Source organism: Salvelinus namaycush, chromosome 15 (genome assembly GCF_016432855.1).
Source record: "Salvelinus namaycush isolate Seneca chromosome 15, SaNama_1.0, whole genome shotgun sequence".
In the NCBI taxonomy this organism is placed as follows: Eukaryota; Metazoa; Chordata; class Actinopteri; order Salmoniformes; family Salmonidae; genus Salvelinus; species Salvelinus namaycush.
In genome coordinates this window covers 18,344,661-18,367,521 of record NC_052321.1, presented here as the reverse complement: position 1 = coordinate 18,367,521, position 22,861 = coordinate 18,344,661, and the positions used below count along the sequence as shown (strand labels likewise).

Genomic DNA, 22,861 nt, shown 5'->3' with positions numbered 1-22,861 from the left:
TTAAAAACAGAAAAGTGGTGCATGCATATGTATTCACCCCCTTTGCTATGAAGCCCCTAAATAAGATCTGGTGCAACCAATTACCTTCAGAAGTCACATAATTAGTTAAATAAAGTCCACCTAAGTGGAATCTAAGTGTCTAAGTGTGTGCAATCTTAGTGTCACATGATCTGTCACATGATTCCTGTATATATACACCTGTTCTGAAAGGCCCCAGAGTCTGCAACATCACTAAGCAAGGGGCACCACCAAGTAAGTGGCACAATGAAGACCAAGGAGCTCTCCAAACAGGTCAGGGACAAAGTTGTGGAAAAGTACAGATCAGGGTTGGGTTATAAAGAAATATCCGAAACTTTGACATCCCACGGAGCACCATTAAATCCATTATTAAAAAATTGAAAGAATATTTCACCACAACAAACCTGCCAAGAGAGGGCCGCCCACCAAAACTCACGGACCAGGGAAGGAGGGCATTAAATCAGAGAGGCAACAAAGAGACCAAAGATAACCCCGAAGAAGCTGCAAAGCGGAGATTGGAGTATCTTGTCCATAGGACCACTTTAAGCCGTACACTCCACAGAGCTGGGCTTTACAGAAGAGTGTTCAGAAAAAAATAATCAAACATGATTGACATTCGCCAAAAGGCATGTGGGAGACTCCCCAAACATATGGAAGAAGGTACTCTGGTAAGATGAGACAAAAATGTAGCTTTTTGGCCATCAAGGAAAACGCTATGTCTGGTGCAAACCCAACACCTCTCATCACCCTGAGAACACCATCCCCAAAGTGATGCATGGTGGTGGCAGCATCATGCTGTGGTGGTGTTTTTCAAATCGGCAGGGACTGGGAAACTGGTCAGAATTGAAGGACTGATGGATGACGCTAAATACAGGGAAATTCTTGAGGGAAACCTGTTTCAGTCTTCCAGAGATTTGAGACTGGGACGGAGGTTCACCTTCCAGCAGGACAATGGCCCTAAAGCATACTGCTAAAGCAACACTCGAGTGGTTTAAGGGGAAACATTTAAATGTCTTGGAAGGGCCTAGTCAAAGCCCAGACCTCAATCCAATTGAGAATCTGTGGTATGACTTAAAGATTGCTTGAAGGAGCTGGAGCAGTTTTGCCTTGAAGAATGGGAAAAAAAATCCCAGTGGCTAGATGTGCCAAGCTTATAGAGACATACCCCAAGAGACTTGCAGCTGTAATTGCTGCAAAAGGTGGCTCTACAAAGTATTAACTTTGGGGGGGGGGGTGAATAGTTATGCACGCTCAAGTTCTGTTTTTTTGGTCTTATTTCTTGTTTGTTTCACAAGAAAAAATATTTTGCATCTTCAAAGTGGTAGGCATGTTATGTAAATCAAATGATACAAACCCCCCCAAAAAATCTATTTTAATTCCAGGTTGTAATGTAACAAAATAGGAAAAATGCCAAGGGGGTGAATACTTTCGCAAGCCACTGTACATACACTACCGTTCAAAAGTTTGGGGTCACTTAGAAATGTTCTTGTTTTTGAAAGAAAAGCACATTCTGTCCATTAAAATAACATCAAATTGGTCAGAAATACAGTGTAGATATTGTTAATGTTGTAAAAGACAATTGTAGCTGGAAACAGATGATTTTTTAGACTAGTTGAGTATCTGGAGCATCAGCATTTGTGCGTTCGATTACAGGCTCAAAATGGCCAGAAACAAAGAACTTTCTTCTGAAACTTGTCAGTCTATTCTTGTTCTGAGAAAGGCCGGCTATTCCATGCGAGAAATTGCTAAGAAACTGAAGATCTCGTACAACGCTGTATACTACTCTCTTCATAGAACAGAGCAAACTGGCCCTAACCAGAATAGAAAGAGGAGTGGGAAGCCCCGGTGCAAAACTGAGCAAGAGGACAAGTACATTAGAGTGTCTAGTTTGAGAAACAGGCGCCTCACAAGTCCTTAACAGGCAGCTTCATTAAATAGTACCCGCAAAACACCAGTCTCAACATCAACAGTGAAGAGGTGACTCCGGGATGCTGGCCTTCTAGGCAGAGTTGCAAATAAAAAGCCATATCTCAGACTGGCCAATAAAAATAAAATATTAATATGACACTGGACAGAGGAACTCTGCCTAGAAGGCCAGCATCCCGGAGTCGCCTCTTCACTGTTGACATTAATACTGGAGTTTTGCGGGTACTATTTAATGAAGCTGCCAGAGCATAAATTCCATGGGATATGTAGGTCTCCAGTTGTATATGAGTAAGCCTGGGGAGTTAAGACACTGGCACCTGCGTTGCCTGAAGTAAACATCAGACCCACACAGCACTTTGTACACTCCCCTATGTATTTATTTGGACATTGACGCTAAAACTTTTAATTTGGTTCTATACTCCAGCGTTGGATTTAAGATCAAATGCTTTATGACGCGGCAGTACAGTGTCTCCTTTTGTATAAGGGTTTTTCATATCTCTTTAACAGTTTAGAAATTCAAGCACTTGATCTAGTCCCTTGTTGTGCCCAATATAAATTAATGGTAAATAATGTATTGTGTCATTTTAGAGTTCATTTTATTTAAATAAGAATAGAATATGTTTCTGAAAACTTCATTAATGTGGATGCTACCATGATAAAATATTTATTATGATTTAAATCGTGAATATTGAGTGAGAATGATAGAGGCATAAATATCATACACCCTCCCTGTTGTGGCAGCCACATCCAGACCATTGTAATGCAGCACAATCTGTATATTAATTTCATAGTATTGTGCAAGTGAGGATTGGAATAAGTTTACACTACAGGAGTTGTTGCAAAAGTGACTCAGGGTGAGGAAGCAAACCTAGCTGGTACATGCGCCCGTGGGGACAAGTCAAAGACAGGAGGGTGTGGCAGTGAAACAGACACCTTTGTTTAAAGAGTGAGTATAGCTTAGTTTAAACAAGAGCACATTCGCATTTACCTCCAAGTCTGGACTTCGGGATTTAAAGTGGCAGAGCAGTGTTCAAGGTTCTAGTCAACATTCAGTCCACCTTCAGAAATCAGTATGGGCCATAGATCCCCCTCAAACCCAATGGCTTCTTAGGGTAGCATAATGTGGGCAATTCCATAAGGGAATTATACTTTTACTCAGATTTTTTCACTTGAAAATGTATGCCAAACAAAAACCATTAATTTCAAAGTTCAACAAACCAAACTCTATGCACAAGGACTACTTTTAACATTTTTTTATAAAAAAATTAAAAAAAACGAATTTAGTGAAAAAACTGTGCAGATGCAAACTTTGGTGACAGAATTACGGTAAAATCTCCCTCAGTGTTTTATGCGACCACATTCTCCAAAAATTCTTAACATATTTGCTCCGAATTCAAATAAAAAAGATGGGTTGTCAGCTATGACATGGCATCTTGAGTTAAAAAAAATATATATTTTGGTTATTGAACTACCTTAAATTTAGTGGATTTACACACGGTAACGGAATTACTGTAACGATCTCTACGACACAGAAATGCATAATTAATCTCCTCATGTTTCACAAGTTTGGACATCACAGCACAGCTCAGTAGTTCAGTACAGTAGATATACTGTACTAGTGTATTGGACTACTGTGCTCAACTCACTGTACAGTACTGTATTCTACTCGATGTACTGTACTTGTGCTATGCAGACTTGTGAAACATGTCTATGATAGGTCCAGTCCGGTCTGTCTGTGGACGTTAACATCAAGGTCAGGGTGGACTGACCAAATTTTTACACATTTTCAACGTCAATGGAGGTCTGGTGTTAGTTGGTGCTCAGTGGGTGAGGATGTTGGTTATAGTAAATGGAAAGAGGGGACTCATGGGTAGGTGTCAGTCAGTAAGAGCTGGGAGAGGTGAAATTAACTGGAGAGGGAGAAGTTGTCAAGACTCAGACTGTTTTAACACTCTTGGTTTGACCACCAGACAACAGAAAGACAAAGAAAATAGTTGTGAGCTGAACATAACAGTATGCCATGGAAGGGAGGACAGGAGCAAGTGACCCAACTGTGTTTGTGACCATTGTAGCCAATTCAGTTGCAGTAATTCCGTTACATTTTTGGGGTAATTCTGTTACCAATTTGGTAACGGATTCACACGTTTTTTTTACTTCTGTGAACTTTCGTTATCCTCTTTCCAGAGGAGGAGGGAGAGAAATTAGAAAATATCTTAAAGGTGTGGGTTTTTGGTAACGGAATTACAAGGCAAGTTTTCTTAAACTTAAGAAGGTAAAGAAAATGTATCCAAAGCTAAATATAAGTGTTGATATTAGTTGACAGGGGTCTATACGTCAACATTGTGTATTTCTGATCTGTTTATCCAGAAATCAAAGCCTTTAGTTATGCCAAATTTCTTAGATGGAAAATGGTTGAAAATTTTATCTATGCCTTCATTTCCCCAAAATATAGACTCGCAGCTTTCATTTGACACCCAATATGATAAGCTGCTATGAGCTTCACATGTTGGTGCTCATGGGCCGCTTTAGATGGAACTGCCCATGTACAGTTTTGAATAGAGTGAATGTTATGTGAAATAATGGCGCATGCTGCTGTAATAACTGATTAAGTGTCAACATTTTACTAGTGTGAAAGGTAGCTTTACTGTACTGATCTTTCATAAATCAGGGTGTGCCTCTCTTTATTTGGTAATGCCCACAGAATAAGAGCAGAACCACTCAAGTGAAGGGCATTCTACAGTGAGGCAGGTGATTAGAACACATGCCCGTTCTGAACCAGAGGTGCGGTGTACAGTTGAAGTCGGAAGTTTACATACACCTTAGCCAAATACATTTAAACTCAGTTAACAATTCCTGACATTTAATCCTAGTAAAAAGTCCCTGTCTTAGGTCAGTTAGGATCACCACTTTATTTTAAGAATGTAAAATGTCAAAATAATAGTTGAGAGAATGATTTATTTCAGCTTTAATCTCTTTCATCACATTCCCAATGGGTCAGAAGTTTACATACACTCAATTGGTATTTGGTAGCATTGCCTTTAAATTGTTTAACTTGTGGAAGGCTAACTGAAACGTTTGACCCAAGCTTCCCACAATAAGTTGGGCCCATTCCTCCTGACAGAGCTGGTGTAACAGGGTTAAGTTTGTTGGCTTCCTTGCTTGCACACGCTTTTTCAGTTCTGCCCACAAATTTTCTATAGGCTTGAGGTCAGGGCTTTGTGATGGCCACTCCAATACCTTGACTTTGTTGTCCTTAAACCATTTTGCCACAACCTTGGAAGTATGCTTGGGGTCATTGTCCATTTGGAAGACCCATTTGCGACCAAGCTTTAACTTCCTGACTGATGTCTTGAGATGTTGCTTCAATATATCTACATAATTTTCCATCCTCATGATGCCATCTATTTTGTGAAGTGCACCAGTCTCTCCTGCAGCAAAGCACCCCCACAACATGATGCTGCCACCCCTGTGCTTCACGGTTGGGATGATGTTCTTCGGCTTGCAAGCCTCCCCCTTTATCCTCCAAACATAACGATGGTCATTATGGCCAAACAGTTCTATTTTTGTTTCATCAGACCAGAGGACATTTCTCCAAAAAGTACGATGTTTGTCCCCATGTGCAGTTGCAAACCGTAGTCTGGCTTTTTTTATGGCAGTTTTGGAGCAGTGGCTTCTTCCTTGCTGAGCGGCCTTTCAGGTTATGTCGATATAGGACTCGTTTTACTGTGGATATAGATACTTTTGTACCTGTTTCCTCCAGCATCTTCACAAGGTCCTTTGCTGTTGTTCTGGGATTGATTTGCACTTTTTGCACAAAAGTACGTTCATCTCTAGGAGACAGAACGCCTCTCCTTCCTGAGCGTTATGATGGCTGCGTGGTCCAATTGTGTTTATACTTGCGCGCTATTTTTTGTACAGATGAACGTGGTACCTTCAGGCATTTGGAAATTGCTCCCAAGGATGAACCAGACTTGTGTGGAGGTCTACAATTTTTTGGTCTTGGCTGATTTCTTTTGATTTTCCCATGATGTCAAGCAAAGAGGCACTGAGTTTGAAGGTAGGCCTTGAAATACATCCACAGGTACACCTCCAATTGACTCAAATGATGTCAATTAGCCTATCAGAAGCTTCTAAAGCCATGACATAATTTTCTGGAATTTTCCAAGCAGGTTAAAAGGCACAGTCAGCTTTGTGTATGTAAACTTCTGACCCACTGGAATTTTAATACAGTGAATAAGTTAAATAATCTGTCTGTAAACAATTGTTGGAAAATGACTTATGTCATGCACAAAATAGATGTCCTAACCGACTTGCCAAAACTATAGTTTGTTAACAAGAAATTTGTGGAGTGTTTGGAAAAACGAGTTTTAATGACTCCAACCTAAGTGTATGTAAACTTCCGACTTCAACTGTATGTACATGATGTATGTGAGTCACCACTAGGGGAAAACTGGAACAACCCAATGAAATCCATCCCCTAAAAAGGATTGTCACATTAATAAGCAATGACAGCGGGTAAGACCAAAGGAACGTGCCTATTTTCAATGTGATGATTTCAGCTCAAAACGCATAGAGGTACGTTGTAAAAGGCAAATGTCAGAACATTGCAGTAACAAATCATATTTTTTCAAAAACATTGTATGCACATGGCTCTGGACAATTCCTGGTCTTCCCATGGACTTTTGTGAAATTAGTGGAAAAGAGGAAACATTAAAAAACATCCGGCAAGATACAAATGGCCTTCAAAAGAGACAGTGAGTTTGAATGCCAGTATTTCAAGAATATATAGATATGCATTTTTCTTGAGGCAATACCTTACCTAAGTTTCTGTTTGCTATAATAAAGGATATGTGGATCAAGATATTGATAGAAATAAATTAAACACAACAATACATGCCAATACTAAACCAATACTAAATACATAAAGAGTTGGATGTTACCCAATTGAAATGAGGTAAGTCGACAGTGAATCAGGGTCATTGTTGCTGTAAGGGTGAATATGTGGAGCCGTGGACATATCTGTTCAAGTCGGAGTGCTGTTGGGCCACTGTAGCCATGCAGCAGCTTGTCTAAGAGTAGAGGCTGCATTCCTGAGAGATTGATAATTACTGAGGAACTCCTCTTTCCAAATATCCTTCACCCCCTCTCTCCCTCTTGTTCTCCTTCCCCCCCCCCCCCCCCTCTTTCTGCCTGACAGAGAACTTACACAGTAGCCTAGGAACCAGTCATAAAAACATAATGGCAAGGGCCATAAGAGAACACCATTGTAAGATAAAGTTTTAAAACTAATTATACACAGGCTAAGGTTACTGGTACCCCTCATTACTCTCTCATATTGTTCACATGTTTCAATAGTGAGAGACTCTTGAGTTTCTCAGACTGGGCTGTTGAATCTGCCCGTTTCTAGACCTCATATTAGTGTTGCTGTGGGCCTAAGCCTGGACCTCTGTATCTATGGAGATGAAGACCCTGGTCTGAGGGAACAAAACCAGGAGAGGTGAAGTCTTTTGACAGTAGTGACTTAGTGACTGCTGGGATAAACACAGCTGTGGCTTAAAAAACATCCTCTCCTGCCACTCGCATCTCTGAAGTCTCTGTTCTCTCCAGTCAAAACAAGCCCTCTGTGCCCCAAACACAATAACACACACTCACTCAGTCACAGACTGCCATACACTAAGCACTATGTCGGGTGAGAGGACTGGGAAATCTTATGGTAAGGACAAGATGGTTTAGGGTTAGCAGACATGCAGACAGAGCAGACTAATCCAGCAGTGGACAGATGAAAATGTTCTCTATGTAAACTGTTTTGACATTTCATAGTGCCTAAATAGGCTACTAAAAGAAGGCCTGTCCCATTTGGCTACTACTACTGAAACACAGTCCGCCGACCTATACGTGTGCACCGTCAAGGAATGTTGGCCTGAGAACATGAGACACACGCTCACACACACATTAGCGTGGCTAACGTTTTGACTGATTGGATTTCCCATTAGTGCTGATCAATGGTTCAATGATTACAGATGAGTAAGTAAACCAATCCCACTGATTAAACATATTGTCTACCACTCTGTCTACACAAAGGAGGCTCCTCACTACACTACAGACCTGAGTCACTGCTGATTTCACCACACTCACGGGACTGTCGCCCATTCCAGACTGAGGCTAGAATGTCTACAGCCCATCATAATACTGAGATGTTATCTGTCCACACTGCTGTGAACTAAGTTCTACTGACTAGCCCTCCTCCCCACTGGTCACTGTGGTCATTTTTCCCTGAGTTCTCCCAAACACTAACCACTGTCTAGACTGAGCTATCCTTCCTCTCTTAAGATCCTCTTGATCTGTCATGCCCTCTCTTCCTAGGGCCCTGAGTTTTGCTAGGGCAAGTCCCATGCTAGAAGAAAGGTCAGGGCCCTAGTTGTGCAGAGGAATCTCCTCCTGGAACTGTGGTTACATAAGGCACCTGTTATCTCCATGGGTACAAGCCCTGGCTTGGCAGGCGGCCGAGTGAGAAGGAAGAAACACCAGTGCAGGACACACCCTTCCTAAACAAAAGTATATTGTCTCCACTCCAGAAGTCATGGTGAAGTCATCAGGGGCAGAGTTTAGAGAGGGGTGTTCTGAAATGATGAGGACAATTTTGTCAAAATAAACTATAGGCCAATGTTAATTAGCAGACTGCACTGGTAATTACTGGTAATTATCAGGTTTTAGTTGTCCACAATCAAATTAATGAGACAAAACAAGCAACTGACATATCATGTGGCAACGTCTAACACGACTGAAATCTGTCCAATTTGTCTCCAAAGGGACTTTATCCATAGAAAGATGTCAATAAATTGGAGTCCCGTTTCATTTCACAATTGATCTGCAGTCAAAACAACTTTGTTTGCAGCTTTCAGTTCTAAGTCCATGGACAGGCAATGTACAGTATGTCTACAAACAGAAGAAGTCCCCTCTTGAGAACTGAGACTGTCAGGTTATCTCCAGTCAGGTTAATAAATAATCTTCACTCAAGATAAAGAAAATAGGAAATACATGTATCAGACTGCCATGTGGCCATTGACTGGGAGAGATAGTGTTATGGTGAGGTAGGTTGGCGCTATATCAGTGTCGATGAGTCCTGCTCAGATAATTAATAGAAAACTAATGTCTTTCATTGTAAATATCTCTTTCGTAAAACATGTTTAAGATTATGTGTATTTTTACCTGTCTGTTTGACAGTTCCAATGCAATTCAACATTGGGTCTCCAGGCTATCCACCACCCTGACCCTGCATGCCAAGTTGGCTGTACCTGTACTGTCCCACCGATTGCCAATCATGTAGCCTATGTCAAATTAGGCCTACCTCACATAGTTCTAAAAGCATGATCTTGATTTGCCTGGAAACCCTATGTTGAATTGCATTGAATTCTACAAAGGGGAGAAATAAGCATTTGAATCAGGAACGTTTCCTCTCACGACCTCTACAAGCCAAAACGTGTAATAAAAGTATATTTTAATGTACTTTACCGGTTGGTCCTTTTGGCGGTAGAAATGTGAGACAATATATCCACAGGAAAGTATAATTACATCAATTTTTCGAAGCGCTGGTAGTGCATTCCGATTTCTATCAACTGAAGCATGCCCACAACATAAAAATACAGGCAGGACTTGCTGAGCTCGTGCACGTGTTTCCATGGTTCAGCACATGCTTCAGGTGATAGAAATATGACTGCACTACCAGCCCTTTGAAAAGTTTGTGTAATTATACTTTCTTGTTGATATAGCCGATTGTGCGACATTCCTACCGCCAAAAGGACTATTCACAAGGCCAAACTGTAAAGTATGTTAAAATAGAATTGTATTCAACATTCTGGCTTGTAGAGGTCGTGAGAGGAAACGTTCCTGATTCAAACGCTCATTTCAGCCCGATGTAGAATTCAATGCAATTCAACGTTGGTTGTCCAGGCAAGATATTGATACGTCATTGAGATCTTATTTTCCTCATTGTTTAGTAGGAAAGTTAAACTTTAGGATGAAAGTTATGAAATATATGACACTTATCATTATTGCCACGTTCATATGCTAGTCGGAACTAGGAAATGTCCGACTTACTGATTCGTTGAACGCGGCACACGTATAACTAGGCTACAACCATGTAGAACATTTCAGAGTTTCCTAGTTCCAACAAGTATTTTAACGCGGCATATGTCAGAGTTCCTAAAAAAGTTATGACATGATGACACGTGAGTTCACGTTCCCCTCATCACACAACTGCCAAATTCAGCATGCTACACTACACAACACACTGACTATAAAGTATTAGACACTTGCCATACAGAAATGGCCTGCAGACGACGGCAAAAAATAATTAATTCGGAATATGTTTACCTTTGTATTAAATACTTTTAAATCACGATTTGATAGGTCAAATTCTGCCTCATCTGCTTTACATTTGAAGCGTTTCCACTGCGTTCTTCTCCAAAGTGTTTCACAGTCCGAACTGAAACACCAGGTAAAGCATTTCCGCTAAATGTGCCACAGGAGGAGACTACAGTGGTATTTTCTGCTGACCGAAACACTCCAAGAATTGTTTTCCACAAACTGGCTCAATCGGTTTTTCGCACGAACGCTCCAATGGTTTCCCCCAAATTACACAATAAGTGCGTCTGTGCTGTGCTATCTGTGGCTGCAGTGCGCGCACAGGTGAAGAAATAATAGGGATTATCTATGATGTTGATGTCCGCGCGCTGTGACGGCCACCTGGTGGCGGGCAAAATATCATTCGTAGCTGAACATTACAAATGATTAATGCGCACTTCTTCTTCCTTGATATCATGGCGGCCCACAAACAAACGTTAAGGTGCATGCCGCCAGCTACTGTGCTGGAGTGTGCGAGCAATCATGGTCTGTCTAATTCTGTACTACTAAAAAAATATATATAAAGATGTATTATAATAAATTCAACCTGGCATTTCTGCTTTCCACAATACAAGTCGTGTAGATAACCTTACTAATGAAAGCTATGAAGTTAACTTTATTCACAATCAAAGTATCCTTTGACACAGCACATTCATGAGCGCAAGATTTCTGAACATGTCTCAAAACCATACCAGGGCTAGCAGCAATACCAACCCTGAAGGTCCACTTAGTACAGGAGCAGCCATGGAAGCTCCATCATTATGTAAAGTCCATGGAGAATAAGAGCACCTCCTCCCAGCTGCCCACTGCACTGAGGCTAGGAAACACTGTCACCACCAATAAATCCATGATAATTGAGAATTTCAATAAGCATTTTTCTCTACGGCTGGCCATGCTTTCCATCTGGCTACCCCTACCCCAGTCAACAGCCCTGCACCCCCCACAGCAAGTTGCCCAAGCCTCCCCATTTCTCTTTCACCCAAATCCAGATAGCTGATGTTCTGAAAGAGCGGCAAAATCTGGACCCCTAGGGCCTCCCGGGTGGCGCAGTGGTCTAGGGCACTGCATCGCATCGCAGTGCTAACTGCGCCACCAGAGTCTCTGGGTTCGCGCCCAGGCTCTGTCGCAGCCGGCCGCGACCGGGAGGTCCGTGGGGCGACGCACAATTGGCATAGCGTCGTCCGGGTTAGGGAGGGTTTGGCCGGTAGGGATAGACGCATGGATAGACGAAGTAACACAAGAAAATTACATGACAATACACAGTGTACCGGTACCGAATCAATGTGCGGGGGTACAGGTTAGTTGAGGTAATTTGTACATGTAGGAAGGGGTAAAGTGACTGCATAGATAATAAACAGCGAGTAGCAGCAGCACTGATTCTATATCTCTGAGCCTCTCTGCAACTGCCATCCACCAAATGATGCACTATGTTCCCCCCCCCACAATTACAACACTCAACTTTCACATTGCTCACACATTCACAGTAATCATGTTCCCCTCCACACTTGGCACGTTTTCTTTCCTTTACACTGAACAGCTACATGTCTCATTCTTTCGCATTTAAAACACAGCAATGGGGATGGGACAAATTCTCTGACATTGAAACCAACAAATCTTATCTGCACTTTTCCAGGCAAAACCTTCTCAAATCTCAGCAGCACTGATAACCTTTCACTGCTTTGACCCTCTTTCCTACTGATCAACCTTTTGGCCTCAATCACTCTGCCTCCCTTCACATTATCTTTAACATCATCTGTGAACATAGATATTGGGACCCCAGTGATGACTCCCCTCAATCTAGCATAAGCACCAGGGACATACATGGCTTTTAATGTCCTTCCCATTAAGCTTTTCCATTTGCAGAATCTTCCCTTGCTGAGCCTGGTTACCATAAAATATTAACAATCTACCATTTCCAATTAAACGGGCTAATTTTATTTTGCCTATCTCTTTCTCTACGGCATTGGTTAGTCGGATAGGGTGTAAATGAGGCCCTGTGGTCTCAAACACCATCACCACTTTCCACCCCCCCCCCCGACATATTATTACTCTTGTTTCCTACCTTGGCTTTCAGTATCATGATCTCGCTTCTTCCTGTCTTTCCACTACAGACCATTCCGGTCCTTGACCCTCATTCTCCAGTTCCATATAATCAGAACTGACACCCATATTGTTTGCATTCCAGCAAAGCTGTTGTTTCTCCAACCGTTAATCCATTCCATCCGCACTACTCTCCGCCATTTTGGCTGTCAGACTTCCAAACTTCTCACACATCAACAACTCATTCACCAAGTCAGAGGTCCCAAAAACTGTCGCCAAACCAAAGATTATGGATATACTGACAAGATACATGTCTCTCCACCCTAACAATGGGAATCGTTGTCCACAAAGCTGCACGGCGGGCTGCCTATCCTTCGATTATTCCCCACTGTTCTTGGTTTCCAGGATCCATGGGATGTCCCCATTTTTTCTTCTTCTTCTTCTGTGAGGTTTAATGACGGTTGGCATCCAGTATATGTTGGGTTACTGCCACCAACTAGACTGGGGTATACAGTATATCCATTATACATTGTGATACTAAATGGGAAAAGGAAAAACTACAGTGCCAACTAACCCTACACTCATTAAAAACCCACCACCTTATTTCACTATTTAACCCTATCTGATCCTACCCCAGGCCAACGACCTGGGAGGACAGGACACCCACACTCACACCCTGTAACTCTTCTGAAGTTAAATCTCGTACACCCAAGTACTTCTCTGCCGCTGCCACCACAACATCTATTGGCCTCTCCCTGTGTTTTGGCACTGATCTACTACTCACAAGTATCCTCTCAGGATCCCTCACCCTTGACCCATCCTCCTCTACTTTCTTCACTGTCTCAGCATACACTTTCTGTACTTCTCTGACCCTGGCCACCTCAACCTGCCTCTCTAAACGGACACTTCCGATCCTCAGCAACATGGGCACCCCTATAGTTGACACACACAACTTTTTCCATGACACTACACACTCCTCTGTCCCATGCCCTCTTGTACACTTCCCACATCTTAGAATATCCCTCCTACTCACTGCTGCAGCATGACCATAAACTTGGCACCTGAAACACTGCAGTGGGTTCAACAAAAAAGCTAACAGGATAACTGATCTATCCTAACATGACTTTGTCGGGTAAAGACTCTGACTCAAAACGACTGATAGTGACTCCTCTGTTTCACCACCAGGTCTGCGTTGCACACAAATGGCAGGCATCACACACCGGGAATCTTCAACTTTAATTGCTCCACCTCCACACTTAACACTGCCCCAGAAATCACTCCTTTCACTTTCACCATTTTCCTGAGAGCAAAGCAAGAAACAGATCTTGACCAAAGGGATGTCCCATTTAAAATGGTTAAGGTTAGAGTTAGCTACGGGTAGAGTGATAATGTAAAGATTACATTATCATTTGTTGGTGTAGATAAGACTTTTAGATTGGCACGATATACTTCTGACAAAAAATGAATAAAGTGTAACTTCTTATTTTGCCAGCTATCAGATTGATTACAATTACATTTCTCAGAATATTGCATTATTTATTCTGGATGACATACTAGCAAATTCTTTAGAGACAATTACGTTATCTCATATCATTAACACCACATTAGTATATACGTACAATGACCAGATAATTCAGAACCATTACTCTTCATCTAATGTGTGGGAATGATCAAACAGCAGTACATCCTTTTGTCCCATTGGTGCCTGATTCTTTAAGACTGCTCTGCATGGAGTCCACCATGAGATCAAGACTCTATCTTAGTTGTTTATAAATGACAGGCCATAAAAAAACTAAATATAATCTAGCTCTGCACAGGCTGGCCCAGATATGTGTCAGCAATGGCATCAATTACGTCTATGCCTCTCTCACTGACACGGTGAGTGACCTCAGTTTACCATGTGGGAGAGGAGAAAGTCTACCTCGGGGGAAGGATAGTGTTTCTCCGCTCCCTCGTATCTTATTTATGAACACAAACAGAATATATGTTTATCTGGAGACAGGCAGCTCCACAGAAAAGGTGGTCTAAAGAGGAAACTGTTTGTCTGTGTTGCTATCTACACTTCTCTGCATCGTTGTCTAGAAAGTGAGTTGAAATGCTAATCGTTTCAGATGGGTGATTTTGCAACACTGTAATTCTAAAAACTGAACATTTTATTATTATATCCTTGGTCTGAGTTTGGTGGTCTGTGTCTTGACTGGGCAATGTCTCAATGCCTTTTACAATTATTTTTTTTTTTACGTTGGAAGTTTAAGGTGAGTGACACTTTTACGACCCTTGTTCAGAATAATTTTTATCTCAAATGTACTTACTAAATCAGTGGTTTTCTAACCTCTCATTGGGGACCCCCAGACGTTTCACCATTTTGTTGTAGCCCTGAACTAGTTCACTTGATTCACATATTGAAGGGCTTGATGATTAGTTGAGAAGTTGGATCAGGTGTGCTGTGGAATAGTTCAAATACATGGAATGACTGTGGGTCCATGAAAAGAGGTTTGAAAACCCTTGTACTAAATGGATTAAACGTGATTGTAGGGGATTATGTTTTCTTTGAAAATACATATGGGTAAAATTGTGACATGCAGCTGCATGTACAATTCATGAATATTACAATGTCTGAGAATGCCACTGTCATCATATCAAGAACAGATAGCGGTAAGAATAGACAGATGGCACAATCAGGAATATACAGTGATAAGGGAGGATTAGATATATCTAGATAGAGGCTCCGAATCAAAACACAAACAAAGAAAATCTCTAACATTGACTGGGTCATCTTGCTCTTCAGTCTATTTTTGTGCAATCTTATAAATGAAGGTCAGCCTTGATAGTGTTCCTATTCCCATTAATATGTCCTGCGATTTCACTGGGCTGTGTGGATCACAAAATTATCTGGCTTATCCATAGACTGTATCCATTGACTGTAAAAAGAATCAACAAAGCCATCAATGATGTCAGCCCAATGTTTCCTATGACTCATTTGAAGATCAGGATGTGTCGTTTTAGCGTGTTGCCATCTTGTTTCATAGGCAATTTGATTCCTTGCTATTCAGAATCATTGGGATGTCCCTACCCCATTGAAGTTGACATTTAAAATGATTACAGCAAGGGTTAAGGTTAGGTAAGGGTTAAGGTGAGGGTAGAGTTTAGGGTAGGGACATCCCAAGGATCCCGGATAGCAGAATATGTTTGAGCTACTCTAGGAAGTGACATTGCAGGTTAGCTTAGTGCTGCCCCATCTCATTGAGTATCTCAACTTGAAGACCGACTGGAAAAAGTAAAGGGGTCTGAATACTTTCTGAATGTACAGTGCCTTCAGAAAGTATTCACACCCCTAGATTTTTTCCACATTTGAGATGTTTTTGTCACTGGCCTACACACAATACCTCATAATGTCAAAGTGGAATTATGTTTTTAGATATTTTTACAAATTAATAAAAAATGAAAATCTGAAATGTTTTGAGTCAATAAGCATTCAACCCCTTTGTTATGGCAAGCCTAAGTAAGGTCAGGAGTAAACATTTGCTTAAGAAGTCACGTCACATAATAAGTTGCATGGACTCACTCTGTGGGCAATAATAGTGTTCAACATTACTTTTATGACTACCTCACACATACAATTATCTGTAAGTTCCCTCAGTCGAGGCTTGAATTTCAAACACAGATCCAACCACAAAGACCAGGGATGTTTTTCTCGTAAAGAAGGGCACCTATTGGTAGATGGGTAAAAAAACATTGAATATCCCTTTGAGCTTGGTGAAGTTATTAATTACACTTTGGATGGTGTAGCAATACACCCAGTCACTACAAAGATACAGGCGTCCCTCCTAAATCAGTTGCCGGAGAGGAAGGAAACCGCTCAGGGAATTCACCATGAGGCCAATGGTGACTTTAAAACAGTTACAGTTGAATGGCTGTGATAGTAGAAAACTGAGGATGGATCAAAAACATTCTAGTTACTCCAAAATCAAAACCTAAATCACTAAGTGAAAAGAAGGAAATCTGTACAAGCATGGTGGTGGCTGTATCATGTTGTGGGTATGCTTGTCATCAGCAAGAACTAGGGAGTTTTTTCGGATATAAAAAAATGAAAACTTGGTTCAGTCTGCTTTCCAACAGACACGGGGAAAGAAGTTCACCTTTTAGCAAGACAATAAACTAAAACACAAGGCCAAATATACACTGTAGTTGCTTACCAAGATTACATTTAATGTTCCTGAGTGGCCTAGTTACAGTGTTGACTTAAATCGACTGGAAAATGTCTGTCTAGCAATGATGAACAACCAACTTGACAGGGCTTGAAGAATAAAATAAAATAAAATGTGCAAAGCTCTTAGAGACTTACCCAGAAACACTCACAGCTGTAATCACTGCCAAAGGTGATTCTAACATGTATTGACTCAGGAGTGTGAATACTTATGTAAATTAGATATTTCTGTATTTCATTTTCAATAAATTAGCAAACATTTATCTAAACATGTTTTCAATTTGTCATTAGGGGTTATTGTGTGTAGATGTGTGAGAAAATAAAATCTATCTAATCCACTGGATATCATAAGGTGAATGCACCAATTTGTAAGTCGCTCTGGATAAGAGCGTCTGCTAAATGACTTAAATGTAAATGTACATTTTGAATTCAGGCTTTAACACAACAAAATGTGGAGGGGTCAAGGGGTATGAATACTTTCTGAAGGCACTGTATAATTTATATGTATATATATATTTATATTCCGGTCTCTGAAATTGCTCATTCTGATATTTCTTATTTTCTATTTTTCTGAATTATGTGTGTATTTAAAAAAATATATTGCTAGGTATACTGTTATAGCTAGAAACACAAGCATTTCACTGCACCTGCGATAACATCTGCAAATCTGTGTAGGTCATCAATAAACTTTGATTTGATTGAGGATGTAAAGTTCAAAGCCGACTGGGGTACTGGAGGTAATGTTTTCAAAAAGCAGGCAGAAAATTATCCTTAACTTCTGTGTGCAATTTTTAAATAATCAGTTCAAGGACATACAGTACTTGATTGTTGAGTGTTGATCCCACACAGGTGTTCCAAAGGGATATATGCCCTAATCTGGAGCAAACCCTATTAAATAACCTTATCTTAAAACCTGAATATGAATACCTTTGCTGCAAATGTCCCATAAATCCATGCCTGTATATTTTTCCCGAAATTACACAAACCTAAAACACAACAAGGCAATTATCCAGACCAGACAGACCAGTGGTTGCAGGAATAGGCTCAGTACTAGAGCCATTGTCGACCTTCGTAGACTCCTTTATTAAATCTCATGGGCAAGCATTACCATCATATGTGAAAGATTCTATAAACTTCATAAACAAGATCTCACCTATAACAGGATTAACAGAATACTGCAATTTGGTCACATTAGATGTCGATAGTCTATATACTAGCATTCCCCATACGGGGGCTGGCAGCTCTAGCTCACTATTTGCGAGACAGAGATACTAACGAATACCTACCAACAAACTTTATTCTAGAGCCGGGAACGGGAGAAGAGCTGTCAGACTTTATGGTGAAATAGAAGCAAGTATTGATACCTTGATTGTGTTCGGAAAAAAATTGTATACCCACAAATATTGACCACGAAGATCGCCATGATTTCCCCATGATGTCAAGCAAAGAGGCACTGAGTTTGAAGGTAGGCCTTGAAACACATCCACAGGTACACCTCCAATTGACTCAAATGATGTCAATGAGCTTATCAGAAGCTTCTAAAGCCATGACATAATTTTCTGGAATTTTCCAAGCTGTTTAAAGGCACAGTCAACTTAGTTTATGTAAACTTCTGACCCACTGGAATTGTAATACAGTGAATTATAAGTGAAATAATCTGTCTGTAAACAATTGTTGGAAAATTACTTGTGCCATGCACAAAGTAGATGTCCTAACCAACTTGCCAAAACTATAGTTTTGTTAACAAGAAATTTGTGGAGTGGTTGAAAAATGAGTTTTAATGACTCCAACCTAAGTGTATGTAAACTTCAGACTTCAACTGTATATAGGATGAGCCATGACTAGAATACAGTATATACATATAAAGTGAGTGAAACAGTATGTAAACATTATTAATGTGACGAGTGTTTAATGACTCAATACAGTGCGTTCGGGAAGTATTCAGACCCCTTGAATTCTTTACATTTTGTTATGTTACAGCCTTAATCTAAAAAAAAAAAAAGTTTTTAATCCTCATCCTGAATACTTTCTGAATGCACTGTAGGTCAGCAGTCTCTAAGGTGCAGGGTAGACTACTGGATGGTAGCCGGCTCGAACAATGACTAAGGTTCAGGGCCGGGTACTGGGCCGAAGCCGGCGAGTGGTGATTGTTTAACAGTCCGATGGCCTGGAGATAGAAGCTGTTTCTCAGTTTCTCGGTCCCAACTTTGATGCAACAGGTGAACAGGCCGTGGTTGAGGTCCTTGAGAGGGGGAAATCATTGGGAGCAGTCGTTCCTCCCTGGACTTATCAAACTTTACCACCCTTTTTTCTCCTACTTCAACTTTTCATACAGGTGATGGAGACACCAATGGCTGTTGAGGATCTACAGAGAGGGAGGGAAGTTGAGTCTAGAGAGAACTTGCACTCTGAAGAGGACTATATGGAGGAGGCACATTCTGCGGAGAGCAGCCCAATGGCAGCACTAACCCACCATGAGAGAAGCTTGTACGGTAACGGATTTGCGGTTCAAGCACACATCACTGAGGTAGTACGCCCCGTGGAGAAGTGTGTGGAATATACCTTTGTCCAGGTGCAGGGGAACATGGACAGTGTGGGGCTGCTCTTTGAGGAGTGTATCAAGAAGGTGGGCCATCTAGAAAGTCAAAGGGATGAATTGGTACTGGAGCTGTTGCAGCTAGAGCAGCCCATGCTGCAAGCTACTGTGGCCTTGAGAGGACAGTTGTTAGAGGCACGTAGAGTTCTCACCAGTGTCCAGTTGGAGTTTATTCATCTGCAAATAGAGGTGGGACAGGTGAAGAGTAAGCTGTTTGTCACAGCCAGGGACTGTATCCAGAGCCAGCTAGCGCTGGTTGCACAGCAGTATGAGGTGGCCCAGGCTGCAGTCACACAGGTAAGGTAGAGTGGAAATCCCACAGCATTGCATATAAGCTTTTGTGAGAATACAGTTAATGTACCATTAACATACTGAGTGAGGGGAAACAGTATGAGGGGTGTTGACATTTTCCTGTGATTTGTGCTCTTTTTTTAGTGTGTGTTCTTTGTCATCCCTTTGTTGTGATGTTTCAGTGTTGACATGTTATATTGTTGATGGGTGCTACCACAGAATTGTTCTTTCTGTGTTCATGGCTGTCTGTCATCCAGAGTTAATCACACATTCTTGTGTTAGTATGAGGGCCAACTTCGCTGTCATAGTTTTTTCTGCCCCTAGGAGGAGCTCCAGGCCCATGTCCAGAATCTTACAGAGGAGGTAGCCCAGCTTCAGGAAGCCCAGCACAACCAGCTGAACACCCTAAAGGACCAGGCCAGACAACCATCCCGCCCCCGGGCTATGAGCGATGTCACCCACTGCCGACAAGCATCCCTGGACCTGCAGCAGCGCCTCAGTGGCAGCATGAGGAATCTAGAAGGCTGGTACGAGCCACGCCTGCTAGCCCTCCTCCGGAGGAGGCAGGCTGGGGAGGAAACCCTGAGGAGGAGCAGGGATGTGGGCCAGGACCTTAAGGCCAGACTGGGGCCCCTGAAGGAGCAGACCCAGAGGCTGGAGCTGCAGAGAGCTTGTCTAGAGGAGAGGATTGCTCTGATAGAGAGGGAGAGGGTGGAGAGAGTGGCGCAGTATAAGGTACAGGGGGACTAGGAACATGTGCTGTTTTGTAGCCCGTAAAGGTGTGGTGTAATTGTTCTAATTTCTTCTCATCAGGAGACTGTGGACTCGCTTGAGGAGACCATGAGGAAGCTGAAGCTGGAGCTTTGCATTCAGAAAAAGGCAAACAGACAATTGGAAGAATTGAAGAAGGGACTTTTGAGTGAGCTGAACTATGACAGGTAGGGTGTGGTATGCTACTTACAGTGCATTCGGAAAGTATTCAGACCCCATCCCCTTTTCCACATTTTGTTACATTACAGCTTTATTCTAAAATTGATAAGGTCCCACAGTTGACAGTGCATATCAGAGCAAAAACCAAGCCATGAGGTCGAAGGAGTTATCTGTAGAGCTCCAAGAAAAGGATTGTGTCAAGGCACAGATCTGAGGAAGGGTACCAAAACATTTCTGCAGCATTGAAGGTCCCCAAGAACACAGTGGCCGCCATCATTCTTAGATGGAAGAAGTTTGGAACCACCAAGACTCTTCCTAGAGCTGGCCGCCAGGCCAACCTGAGCAATCGGAGGAGAAGGGCCTTGGTCAGGGAGGTGACCAAGAACCCGATGGTCACTCTGACAGAGCTCCAGAGTTCCTCTGTGAAGATGGGAGAACTTTCCAGAAGGACAACCATCACTGCAGCACTCCACCAATCAGGCCTTTATGGTAGAGTGGCCAGATAGAAGCCACTCCTCAGTAAAAGGCACATGACAGCCCACTTGGAGTTTGCCAAAAGGCACCTAAAGGACTCTCAGACCATGAGAAACAAAATTCTCTGGTCTGATGAAACCAAGATTTAACTCTTTGGCCTGAATGCAAAGCATCACGTCTAGAGGAAACCTGGCACCATCCCTACGGTGAAGCAAGGTGGTGGCAGCATCATGCTGTGATGTTTTTCAGCGGCAGGAACTGGGAGACTAGTCAGGATCGAGGGAAAGATGAACGGAGCAAAGTACAGAGATCCTTGATAAAAAACTGCTCCAGAGCGCTAGGGACCTCAGACTGGGATGAAGGTTCAACTTCCAACAGGACAAAGACCATAATCTCACAGCCAAGACAACACAGGAGTGGCTTTGGGACAAGTCTCTGAATGTCCTTGAGTGGCTCAACCAGAGCCTGGACTTGAACCCGATCGAACATCTCTGGAGAGACCGTGAAAATAGCTGTGCAGCAACGCTCCCCATCCAACCTGACAGAGCTTGAGGGGATCTGCAGAGAAGAATGGGAAAAACTCCCCAAATACAGGTGTGCCAAGCTTGTAGCGTCATACCCAAGAAGACTCGAGGCTGTAATCGCTACCAAAGGTGCTTCAACAAATGTACAGAGTAAAGGGTCTGAGTACTTAGATAAATTGTAGTCTTTCACCTTTTTTTCATACATTTCTAAAAACCTGTTTTTGCTTTGTCATTATGGGGTATTGTGTGTAGATTGGTGAGTGGGGGGGGGACAATTCAATACATTTTAGATTAAAGCTGTAAAGTAACAAAACGTGGAAAAAATCAAGGGGTCTGAATACTTTCCGAATGCACTGTATCTGGCCATGAGAAGTAGAGACCATCCATTTTGACCCTAAGGAATCTGACAGTTTTCATTGAATACATTAAATTAATATTTGATGTCTGGACTACTTACAATTGCCATTAAACACTGAACAAAAATATATACGCAACATGTAAAGTATTGATCCCATGTTTCATAAACTGAAATAAAAAATCCCAGAAATGTTCCATATGCACAAAAAGCTTATTTCTCTAAAATGTGCCCAAATTTGTTTACATCCGTTAGTGAGCATTTCTCTTCGCCAAGACATTCCAACCACCTGACAGGTGTGGCATATCAAGAACCTGATTAAACAGCATGATCATTACACAGGTGCCCCTTGTGCTGGGGACAATAAAAGGTCACTTTAATATTTGCAGTTTTGTCACACAATGCCACAGAAGTTGAGGGAGCGTGCGATTGGCATGCTGACCGCAGGAATGCCCACCAGAGCTGTTGCCAGAGAATTGAATGTTAATTTCTCTACTACAAGCTAACTCCAACGTCATTTGAGAGAATTTGACAGTACATCCAACCAACCTCACAACTGCAGACCACGTGTAACCATGCCAGCCCAGGACCTCCACATCCGGCTTCTTCACCTGCGGGATTGTCTGAAGGGAGGGTCAGTGGGTGGGCCTATGCCCTCCCAAGGCCCATCCATGGCTGCACACCTGCCTAGTCATGTGAAATCCATAGATTAGGGCTGAATTTGTTTAAATTGACTGATTTCCTAATATTAACGCAGTAAAATCTGAAATTGTTGCATATTGCATTTATATTTTTGTTCAGTATAGACAAACATGTACAATAAATATTTGAGGGAGTCTCAACATGCTGTTTTTCTTTTTACAGGGGCTGTATTGAAGTGAGTGAAACAACTGCTGAAAGGGAGTCCTAACTTTTCCATACTTATCAATGGAAGTAGAAAAGTTAACAAAATATCCAGAACCCCTCAGACCTTGATGGTGCATTTAGCCAATGTCAGTTATTTGTATACTTAATCTGCTCTTAGTGCATCAACAATCGTGTTATGACAGTTGACCTTAACTATGAGAGCAGCCTGTCTTAACTGTACATTTAAGGTC

The 22,861-nt window shown here is 41.9% G+C and overlaps 1 protein-coding gene across 5 annotated transcripts in view; it reads right to left on the bottom strand.

Moving 5' to 3' along the window:
• Window positions 1-10,600, bottom strand: part of LOC120060261 (uncharacterized protein KIAA1522 homolog) — a 52,991-nt gene extending 42,391 nt beyond the window's left edge. For 2 of the 5 annotated variants that reach the window (XM_039009434.1, XM_039009439.1), the window contains exon 1: window positions 10,318-10,600. The gene's annotated coding sequence lies outside the window, so the exon portion shown is untranslated. Of the gene's footprint in view, window positions 1-8,407; window positions 8,565-9,456; window positions 9,566-10,317 lie in introns of those variants that run through there. The other 3 variants (XM_039009435.1, XM_039009438.1, XM_039009437.1) reach the window with 3 other exon arrangements.
• Between the last annotated feature and the right edge of the window lie 12,261 nt (window positions 10,601-22,861).